Here is a 12,081-nt window from a genome sequence, read left to right as displayed (position 1 = left end):
TATGTTATTAATTTGCCATGACAGAAACACATACAGGCATCCTCTTTCTGACTCACTGCAACCAATGATTGAAACCAGCACTCCCTGGCGTCAAGAAACTGCCCTAATTTTAAGCATACTCCAGGATGGGTTTCATTGCCCATGTCTGCATTTGTATTTTAGCTTGGATTAGGAGTCCTATTTTGAGGCAAACCTCTTTTTCACCCCTATTTACAGCACTTAGATTGTACCACAGAGCTGTCTTGGACCAAACCAACAGGAGCACCCTCTCAGATGAAGCCAAAATGCAAGCTGCGTTCCAGCTCCATCAGGCACCCAGACCTCAGAACCAGGCTAGCCCTAGTCCCAGGTGACACCCCTGGACCAGGGACAGCATGGAGACGGGGTCCTTAGTGCCCACCCTGTGGATTTGCTCCTGTTGTGCTACATTACTTGCTCTACACATCATCTCTCCATCTCTCTTGTGCAGTGCTTTCTGCTTCAGATCAAAAAATATCCATTGGGCCAGAGAGCGTGTTCAAGAATGAGCCCAGATAGATGTGCTGAGAGGAGGGATATTAAGCCCTTTGCTCAAGCAGTTCAGGGGGCTGTAGTAAAATTGCCCCAATTCCCTGCTTCTTGGGATATTATCCCTTCAACAGGCTAGTTGCAGAAATGCTCTATAAGCTTTGAGAAAATAATGAAGATTCCCAGTTTCAGGCCAGGATATATATTTTATCTGGAAATGACTATGTGTTGAGGAGTCCCAAACATCTCTTTTCATTATATTTGCTTCACAGAGAAATTTAAAAGCTTGTAATCATTCTCAAACAGAAAAAAAGGGATGTTTTAAAATATCAGCAATTTTCATAAAAATCAAGCTTCTGCTAGTTCTGTCAGGAACCAGTTTTTTGTAGATAGATCCACATAAGCACTATTGCTAACTGCTGGATGAGAGCCATGGAAGCGATGGCTGCAAGTCAATAGTCGCATTCCCTTCTGGCACTTCTATTTCCTAATAACAGGGGGGAAAAATCATATAAACATCAAATAATGGTTTATAAAAACACTACTTTGTTGATCATCAGAAAGAAACATTATTAATCATATCATTTCAGTGACAAATTAATGGATTTACAAGTCAAAGACTTTAAATTACCTTTCCTTGCTGCAGTTGCACTGTATGCTAATATAAGCGGAAACTGTACTCACTAAGGTCTGGAAGCTACACTTCTACAAAATTAACATTACAAAAACAAGGCTATGCTGCATACTCATTTTAAAATGTGAAAAGACTGGATTAAAATAGTATGTTAAAGTATCATTATTACTTATTATTTTTAAACATTAACACAGACTCTTGTTTTAAACTTCAAACATGTGAAGCAATGAGCGAAAATAACATCCAGTAGCTTTAGCACACACAGAATGAGCTTGTCCGTATTATGGAATAATACTGGTTTTACAAGGTCTAGCTAGTATGTGTTAGTTAAACCAGTGGTTTTCAAGCTCGGGTTTGCAGGGCACAGGTGAGGAGCATGCTAAATGTATTTACCCCTAAGCTGAAGGCTGCATAGTGCATCATGATCTGTGACAAATTTTGAGGACTGACAGCGGTCCTCCAGGAAGTTTGAGGACCAGGATTCATGTGCCCCATTGGCTTAGGCATATAACGGTTCCAAGTAGACATACAACAGTAACCCTAAACACTTTTTATAGACCAGAAAGAGAAATAGTCTTCTTCAGGGCAATCACTTCATCCTCAAAGAGGTGTCTTTAAAAGGTTTGGTAAATTGACTCCTAGATGTGGTAGTTTCTCTTCATTGACCACAGAGGGAGTCTCAGGGGACTAACAAGGGGGTCACTGGCTTTAGACATCTACAACCACGACTATCTAGACATAAGGACCCAAGTCATTACCGACAAAAGAAGACAACTAAATCAAAGGCCTTTGCTCCTGTGTCAGACACAGATTTCCTGGTGGGTGGGTCTGGAGGGGATTGCCCTTTCCCAGCTGCCCTCAATGTCCCCCTCCACAGCCTCTGTGCAGACAGCTCCGATGCTCCGGCTCTGAGCCATGGTTCCTCCACCACTTCTTGTGAAAGGGCTGCCTCTCGCCCAGGCGCTTTGGGAAGGGAGAGGGGCGGACAGCCTCACAGCTTTCCACTGCCACCCAGGCCCACGCATGGGGCATGCTCTTCCTCCCGGTGCAGGGTGCACGGTCCCACAAGAGGGTCACGGCAGGCATCGGGGCTGCCTCTGCACGGGTGGGCTGTGTTTCTCCTCTGATTACACAGCCAGAAGTGCCTGTGTCAGCGCAAACACCTTGCCTGACCATTTCCACCTAAATCCAGCCTCTCTGCCTAATCGAGACCTATGTCAGCCCAGATGTGTTGGTACTCACACAGCTGAAATAGAGGAGCTCTGCAGCCTCCTGTACCCTGGGGAAAGGAAATACAAGCACACACCTTAATTGGGAACAAGGTTTTACCCTGAATGAGCACAGGAGTTTTTCTTCCTGCAATCCCGCTGGGACCATGAAAATCTCTCACTTTGTACACCACCTTCCAGAGAGGAACCTGAAAATGAAGCGAACTGGTACTAGTGTTCAACACATCCACATTTTCTAGAAATCTTCTGCTTTTTGTCTGCAGGTGCAGATTTCCAGAAGGGGGTCAATTCGGGTCCAGGTTTCTCAGTGCAATACAGATAGATACATCCAATGAAATAGCTGTTGTATAAACAGGGTTTTAATGCATAACACTCATAACTGCAGCCTTGCAGAGGAATGTTTGACTCGAGCACACCTCGTCGGGATTCTGAAACGCTTCTGCTTCTGAGCTGCAATATTTAAAGTTGTGACATCAACCATGAAAAGAGTTTAATTGAATGAAAGAAAGTTAAGATTAAAAAATATACACATTTACTAAAATGAAAAGTAATTTAATCTGGTATTTGCTAGTTAAAAATACACTTTTACAATTAAATTTAAAATCTCTAGAGAAGCTAATTGGGTTAATTTGGATAATTTTTAAAGCTTTTCCTCAGTGGAGTCAATTTTAATTTGGGGATTAAATGAACAGCTAATAGAGACATTCAGATTTTTTTCCCCCTCATACATTTGATGTTTGCTTAATGATTTTTTCTTAACAACCACCCCTTCAAAATAGCACTGCCTTCAATGAGTATTTAGAGAACATGTGACTTATTAAAAACTTAAAATAAGCCCTAGGTTATCACATTTGCATCCATTAACACCCTTGCTTTGAGAAATGGCTTTGCTAAAAGAGCATGTTTTAATCCGCTGGTACTACTTGCTTGCATAAAGACAAAAGGGTTTTATGAATTTTTCTTTAATTTAAAAATTGGGCAGTCCTCAGCACCTACTGATGACTAACAACACTACTACAACCTGATGCACAGTATTCCATATCACAGTGCCTGTATATGCTCCATATAACACAATTTTTCTTCAGCAGAAAGAAGCATGAAATCAAAATTATGTAAAATAGTGTGCAGAAAAGAAAAAAAAACTTGTCTGTGGACTCCGACTCCTTGCAAAATCACCCTGGAATATTCCCTCAGAGCAGAAACAGTTAAGGCTCCTGTTACGCTTGAAATAAAGCCTCATTTTAAAGTTTTCTAGACAGCGGTTTATCTAGGATCAAGTGATCTGTAATGTCAAGTGAAAGAACAATTGATCCATTCTGGGATGACCTGAGAGATTTCCTGTTTTCCATCCTGATCCTTCTGATAGCCACACCGTCCATTTACCACTTCCAGTGTTCAGTAGACTGTTCTATAACTCAGCCAGGTTCAGTTCTGCAGCTACAATTCAATCAAAAAATCATGTCAGGGCTCAGAGTTATATTAGCTGAAATTAGGAATGTTGGTCATTTGTTACACTTGGAATCATATTTGTCTTCTGAGTCTCAGCCTTCCACTCAAGACAAATTCTTGGGGTTTTTGTAACAACTAAAGAAAAAATGATTTATTTTTTTTAAGGAAACTTAGTGCATCCTGGTATTTCTCCACCTTCCATGTCTTTACAAATGGTCACATATTTCACAAGACTTATGGCCAAAATCACAAGAGCTGTCAGCACTGACGTTTACCCATCAACATTACAGGGTGAACAATTGCAAAGATACATATGAGATCATTAGAAGTATAGAAGAACTGTTCAGCTATTTTTTCTTATTCCTTTTGGGTTAGGTCCAGTAAAGGATTTAAAGGCGGCAACACCTAACTTTTAGGCTGACTTACAGAATGAAATCCAGAGCCAGATACCTGAGCTCCTTCCAAAACTTGAGATAGGCCACTCAGCGGGAAGAACCAAGACTCCTGAACAGCGGTGAGAACCCCGGTCCCCCCGTCCCACTGCATCCTGCCCCTCTACAGCTAAATCCTCGTGAGGCTGCCGAGCCTTACTCCCTCCTGTGTTTCACCAGGAGGCCTCACGCTACCCCATGGCTACAATGCTTTGCTGCAAGAGAGGGAGCGTGATCCTGAAGTCCCTCAGGTTGAGGAGGGCACCCCACCCATGTCTCTGCCTCCTGGGTGAGTGCTACAGCCACAATATTAGGTATGAGAGGTTCCTTAGAAACATCTTACCCCTAATTACCACTGGGGAGGGACACAGTTTTGGCAGTGTGCAAGGCAGGCTCACTTCAAAGGATTTTGCATGCTTCTCTGCCTAGTTTTGGGATCCACTGAGGCTTGGGCAGGCAGGCAGCATTGCAGGCTGAGTTGAAGAAGAGCTCCAAAGGTGTTTAGAAACCTTCAGGGTTAAGCAGTCACTGGGCATGGATGTTTGGATAAAAGGCACCAAGAGCTCGGTCCAGTTGTCTAACCATAAAAGGCATCTAGCAATGTTTCTCACCTCCTAGGGACGTGCAGCTGGGAGATATGATGCAGGCCACATGGGAGACCTCCGTTTCTATGGAGTGGCAGCAGGAGGCCAGCAGATACCCTGTAACCTCATAAATGAACAAGATGCTTAAGTTTTAGCAAGTGAAATAAGTCTATATAATGACCAAATCCCACGTTAGGAATGGAAATCTTGTACCTTGCTTCTGGCCTTTGGTACACGGAGAAGATACTGCCAGTAGGAGTAAATACTAACCAATTAGCTAGAGGTGAAAACCAGCTGAAAACATGACTTCTCCTATATATTTTATTATGCTAATAAAATATTATGGAAAACAGTCCATGCCAAAGCACAGACCTAGTTCTGCAGCTGCACATTGTGAAGCCTGTGGGAAGTGAGAATACAAGAAAGTGAGATGCGGCTGCCTCCAACTTCCACTCTCTTTTTGAGGTCACTCAGGCCATACAATAGTTTACAGCTATATGGACAGAGAAATCTATCCATGGGTCTTTCTGAGAAAAACAACTAGTTCAACCTCCTGATGAGATTTATAAGCAAAAAAAGCATCTATGCAACATTGGGACTGAGTGCTAACCCCAGCAGGCTGCTTGTTTTGGACACATGATGGAGAAGGCTTTTGCCAGTTTCTGTTTAGCTTGGCAAACGCCATGGCAAGTGTAGTCACAGTGCACATACTCCCAAACCAGATGATACACATGGTTCCAGAGCTGATACAAAATGGGCAGATGAGGGCTAGAATATAATACAACGAGTTTAAATATTGCGTGACAGCGATAGCTTTGCATACTATTGCCTTCAATGTATCCAGCCAGAAACAGCATTATAAGGATCTCACATTTCTTTCACAGATAAATAGCAGTGGTAGTGAAGTCAAAGATGAAATTATATCCAATTGTATATACAGAAAGTTTGATTTTTTTTTTTCAGACACAAAGGCTGATCTTGGACACATTTGCTAGATAAGACTCACAGAGAAGTCAAACTCAATTATAAAACAGAAAGCAAGACATTATTTTTTAGCGACTGTGTTATGTGAGCAGGAGGAAGGAGACGATATCAACACGCCAGTTTGAAATCAACAGGAACTTGGCCTAAGGCCTTTCTTCTGCTGTCTTCAAGGGGATAGGTTTGCTAAAATAATCATTTAAACCCCATGTGCTTCAGGAATACTGGACATTTGAAGATCTGAACATTTAAATCCTGGGCATTGTAAAGCTAACACTTTGTGCACGTTCAGAAGGTCATAGCATAGCATTCAACCTTTATCTGGTCAATGATACTTTTTGTCACGTGCAAAAAATGATGCTATGATCCAATTCAGACATTTATGTCTGAAAATGGATTCGTTTTACTTAGCAAATTTTCTTGTTTGGAGTATTAACAAATCATGAATTCCAGCTCCTCAGGCCAGAGGAGATTAAGAAGCCAGTAGGCGTATGGTTCATAAAAACAGTAAGAAAACTTGAAAATCATTGTGCATTTCTGCCACGTGCTGACCTGGTGCTATAGATGTTTGGCTTTTACATATTAACCCATCCATTCTGATACTACTCTGTCGAGTCCAAGATGGCCATCAGCTAGCTGATGTCTTTTTAGTGTCATCTTCTTACCAATCTCAAATTGCAGGTAACAGTGACAATACCTTAGCTTACCACAGCAAAGATCCTTGCTGCAGTGGGTCAAACCAAACAATCAAATGCAGGGCTGCAAAGCATCATATTACAATTCAAAGTAAAGCAAATTCCTCTCCGTTACTGCCCACATGACTTTATCATGAAGGACAGTCCTCGGCCAGGTTCTCCGAGCACGCACACACGTTTTGTGACTGCACGTTTTCCCCCTTTTCCTACCAGAGCGGATGGGGGGGCCTGGGCTGTGACTTACAGCCTGACCAGACTGAAGAGGCAGATGTACAATTTGTAAATAATGTTTTCAACTGAGGTGTTTGACATCTACCAGACAAGCATAGATGCTATTCTTTGTTTTTCAGAAATGGAAAGTTTCTTACCTGAAAGAAAGGTACACAAAGTCCCATGGAAAGAGCGTGGCAGGAGTGGACTGGGACACAGGACGGTCCCTGTCTCCCAGCTGGGGGCCAGGCTCAGAGACCTACAATACGCTGCCTTTCTCTTGTTGCTTTACCCTTCCACCTGGCCAATCGTGTGCCGACATTGACATGAGAGGCAACTGTATAAAGTCTTGCCAAGGTCACTTTAAGAAGTTACAGAGGTTACAGTCTAATCCATTTCTCCAAGTTACAGTCAATCAAGTATAAAGTTTCCACTTCCCTGGGAAAGTTTCACCTGAAACATATTTCCCCACCGTGTATGACTGGGTGTAATACAACTGCTTCTCAAATGGCTTCTCAGCATCTGGTAATGGGACCTGTGTGAATAGTTCGTAAAGCCTCAACATTCCCTAGGAACTAGAAGAGCTTTGTCCTTGAGCTTCTTCAAGAAACAAGAAAGGTTGGGAGAAGATTGACATTGACTTTTAAGAAATATTGGTATAATGCAGAAAGAAGAAAGAACAGCAAAAAGCTAATTGGATATTAAGAAGGTTAAAAAGGATGACCTAGAGGGATAGACTAGTATTGATCGCACACAAAATGATGGAAGGCTGATAGGGATGCCATTTGCTATGAGTAAGAGTATGGTAGCATAATTAATGCCACTCAGTAAGAATTATGGAGAACAAATTTTGTCACACAAATACCATTACAGGAGGAGATTAGAGGCTTAGGTGATAAAGGTAATTATACTGACATAACAGGTTTTGACAAGGTATTTTACATCATGCTGCAGGACTTTCTGTTTTAAAACAAGTTTTGTACAAAAAAAGTGTAGAGTTATAAGAAAAATAAGATGAAAAAACTTCATAAGATTATCTAGTTCATCATCCAGTTGCAGATGCTTGAATATAAAACGGATTTCAAATGGAAATTGGATTTATATACATTTCTAAACAGAAGTATTTTATATGGTATTGCACAGAGTTTCTGTTCTTGGCTCAACACTATAAAATACCTTTATTATTGAACCGAATACAAAAGAATTGCTGCAGCTAAAGTACAAACTCTGGCAGCATGCTGAATGAAAAGAATGGGTCAGCTCAACACAGAGGCTGTGGTGCTGGAAGTGCTAGTTTTGTTCGAAGAAGAATATAGGTCAAACATCCAGATATGGAAAAGCAGTTCCTGTAATTCGGTGACTTGGAGAGGAACTCTAGATTAAGGGAAATAGCAAATGAAAAATAAGCTCATAACATGACAGTGTGATTATGAGGGCTAGTATGATCTTCAGATGTGTAAATAAGAATGAATCTGCTAGAAGTAGGACGACTGTATACTGCCCAACTGAGAAGAACTAATTGGGGACATTAAGTAAAATTACACTCTACTTTAACTAAAATCCCAGATGACCAATGATGTTCAGAATCCTGGTTTTCATTTCTCTTGTTTCATTAGGAATTTCCTTCTAGCAAAATACTACTGTAACCTTACATGTCCTGTTCATATACTATTTCCCCATGCACCCAACAATGCTCAAGACAATCCCTCTTTCTCAAATGCTGTGGGACAGATTCTGTTCTATTTGCTGCTTCTAAGTTGCTCTTATTTTCTTTTGAAAATACAGTGTCAGCCAGAACTTAAGAGGAAAGAAACTCAGTCTTCTTTGGGGAGTTGTTTATTGTGCTTAAGGGATGCTTAAGTCAACAGACGAGGCAAGGGAGTCATCACATGGAAAGGGAAGATGCCAAGGAGTGCCAAGGAGCCAGCCAGCCCTGAGGGAGAACAAGAAGAACTTCCCAGGGGAGAGGAGGCTGGACAGAGTTTGTTATAACTCAGGTCACTGAGTTGGCTAAAGCAAGGACTCACCTGAAAAAGCAGTTATTGATTTTTTTTTTTCATTTCCTTTTTGTCTTTCTTAAGTGCTTTAAGTTCTCTCTGTTTGAAAATGTAATTTTCTAGTTTTTATTCAAATGAAGTTTGCCTTGAGATTAAAAAACCCAGCAAACCACCTTTAGTCTTTTGAGAGCATTTAATACAAAAATATAATATAAAAATAATATTTAATATAAAATTATAATATAAAAAACTTTGGCTGATGCAGGGTCCCATCGCACACTACAGGGACAGAAAGAGGACTGCCCTCAGTGCTTTCCCCACCACGGGAGCGAGGATGAAGTCTTTCACACTGGGAGGTTTCACTGCTGTCAGAAGTGGAGCAGTAAGTGTGAAAGGAAAGGAGTGGAAAAGTAGGAGATATTTTGAATGATAACAGGCCTCCTCACTTCCCCACACACCAAATGTCCTCCAGCAGGGAGGACAGGTGCAAAAGAGAAAAAAAAAACAAAAGAGAATGAAGAGGGAAAGCAAAGGAAAGTATCGAAGAGGAACAATGAAATGTGAAACAAAGGATAAGGGAAAGCTGGGAATCATGAGATCATTGGCAGCAAAAGCAGAAAAGCAGAGCAATAGAACTACACAAGAAGGTCTTTCCTTCCCATCATCCAGGTAACTCAGTTATCCTAAAAGGAGTCAATTAACTTCTTGTGATACTGAGTGAGTTCAAGAATGAGAGGCAGCTATTGCTCTGGTGACATGATGTGAGATCACCTTAGACAGGTGACAAAGGTTGGAGACAAATGTTCCAGAACAATTGGAAATGGTATAAAATACACGGCATGCACCAAAACAAGTAGTCTTCCCTGCAAAGTTGTATTTTCAAACAAAAGGAAGATGACATAAATGCTCAACTCCTCCTTAACCCCCAGCACCTGGAATGAGATGTGCTTTTTAGAAAGTAGTTTCTAATGCCCTCAATCTCCCCATGAAAAACAAAGTTAGAATGGGGCAATGCTATAAGGTAAATAGATCTTGTTGGTACAGTCCCAATTTTTAACTTTAAAAAAAATGTTTAAACAAAACAAAAACAACTCACAAATGCCCTTTTCTTTAACCACAAAGCTTGTCTTCATTTAAGTTTGCAGGACCTGCTGCCAACTGAGATAAACTGTATCTCAAGAGAGACATTATAGTTGGGGGGGTGGGGATACAACACCACGGTGTTTCTTTCCTTTTCTTCCAGCGTATAGCAAATTTGTCCTTTGCAAACAGACCTGAACAATATGCAACAGCAAGTCTTCCTTTCCTCAGAGGGAGTAATAAAGGCTGAGATTTATGTTTGAAAGTAGTGATTCTATGTGACTAATACTTTTTCAAGTTCTGCATCCTTCTAAATGTCACGATTATATGTATGTCCCAAAATTCAGTAGGTAGAATTAATTAATGTAGATACATAAAGCCAGGAGAAAGTAAAAATGACAATCCTGTGGCCAGAAAATTCTCAAATTTGGAATTGAGGTTTGCATCTATCCCAGAGCATTGCCATATATGAGTAAGCATCAGAACAGAAGGATGTGTCACATGGGGTTCTCCAAGGGTCTGTCCTGGCTGCAATACATTTCAGTATTTACTCCATGATTCAGAGAATGCATATTAAAGTTACAGATGGCAAGAACCTGGAAGGAAATGAAAGGATTGCAAAGGACAAAATAATCTTGACAAAAATGGAGATAAGGTCTGGGGGAAAAAAAAAACAGAATACACTCCAACAGGGACAAATTGAAGGTATTATAAAAGCAAATGAACCACACAAGTACAGAACAGGAATTAGCTGATTAGAAATCAGTTCTGTAGAAAAGAACCTTGAACGATATCAAACAGGAGCCGAACATAAATCAACATCAAGCTGTGGTAGGTTCCTTTAGGTCCCAAAAGGATTCTGCATGCACCTGAGAGCCAGAATACAGTATGCAAAACATGTGGGAAAACCTTTCTGCTCTGCACTTACAAGGCACGGCTGTGGTACTGCCTTGTTCTCACAATACAAAAATAAGTAAGTAAATAAGTAAAAACTCATGTGGGCCAACTGGAAGGAATGCAAAGGAGAGCTGCAAGAACAGTCCTAGGAAACATGACCCTGGAGGAAAGATGGAGCAGTGAGTTTTTGAATCCAAAGAACATAAGACTAAGGCACGACATACTAACAGCCCTCAAGCACATAAAACGCTGCTGTGGGGAGGGACTGAACAGTTAGTTCCCCGTGTCCATCCAGGAGAGGGGAAAAAGTAACAGGCTTAAATTTTAACAACAAGGTTTCCACTTCAAGACAAGGGAATTTTCTCTGTTGGTAAGAATAATGAAACATGGGAATGGATTGCCTGAAGAATGTCAGACAAACCTTTCTCGAGAAAGACAGCTGACCCTGCCTTGGAGTAAAGATAAACTCGAAATGTCTCTTGCAGCCCTATCATTCTCAGCTTGCCTATATATTACAAAAAAAAAAAAAAAGTTAACATCCTGCATCCTTTAAAAGCAATCTCTTCATGATGACTAGCCAGCCTCTTTCACTGATAAGATAATCGTGCCTTGCTGTGTTCTCATTTCTCGGCCCTCCCAGATCAGCACATAGGCTTTACTCGGTCCGGAGCGGCTGCCTCTACTCTCCAGCTTCCTGCGCATACACCAGGGCTATTTCTGCTTCCTCTAAGCAATGCTCTACAGAGGATACAAAAGCCTTTATGGGTGATTAATAGCTAGCTTTCAAGGCTTAATGATTTGGCTTAGGAACTACATCTTATAGATCAGTCAGCTAATCTAGATCTTCACCAGCTTCTCTTCTGCTCTTTCCAACAGACAGAGTGAATATTCAGCTCAACATCTCTCCTGCTTTCAATCATTTTTCTCCATTATTAACCACCTATTCAGACGACTATTCCCAAGTTGCACCACTTTGCTCAACAGACCATCACTAGCACATTCCCAATGGATAAGCAGAGAAACCTTAAACCTTGATCAAAACAAAATGTCGCTGAAGGCACAGAAATAATTCAGGAACTAGTCCAGTTTTCCAGTTCTGTGTATTTTGTTTTGCCGTTTCAGCTCTGCAGTGATGAGACCGCATTGTATCTAAGGGAGAACACACCGTTTTACTACACGTTGGGAAATGCATGCAATTTCAAACAGCAGTTCTTTCCTTCTGTTACTGGAAGAAAGATGAATAATAATGTTAAAATTAGTTACAGCCAGTATGTGGTAGATGGACGGTTGCCATATGGTGGTTATGTAAATTAAATGACAAAATAAGGATGTAGCATTTATAAGCAACTTTTGCACACTACAGAAACCCAGTCTGCCTGTGCAATAC

This window comes from Calonectris borealis, chromosome 1 (genome assembly GCF_964195595.1).
Source record: "Calonectris borealis chromosome 1, bCalBor7.hap1.2, whole genome shotgun sequence".
In the NCBI taxonomy this organism is placed as follows: Eukaryota; Metazoa; Chordata; class Aves; order Procellariiformes; family Procellariidae; genus Calonectris; species Calonectris borealis.
The sequence above is the reverse complement of the archived record's forward strand: the minus strand, read 5'-3'. Positions refer to the sequence as shown.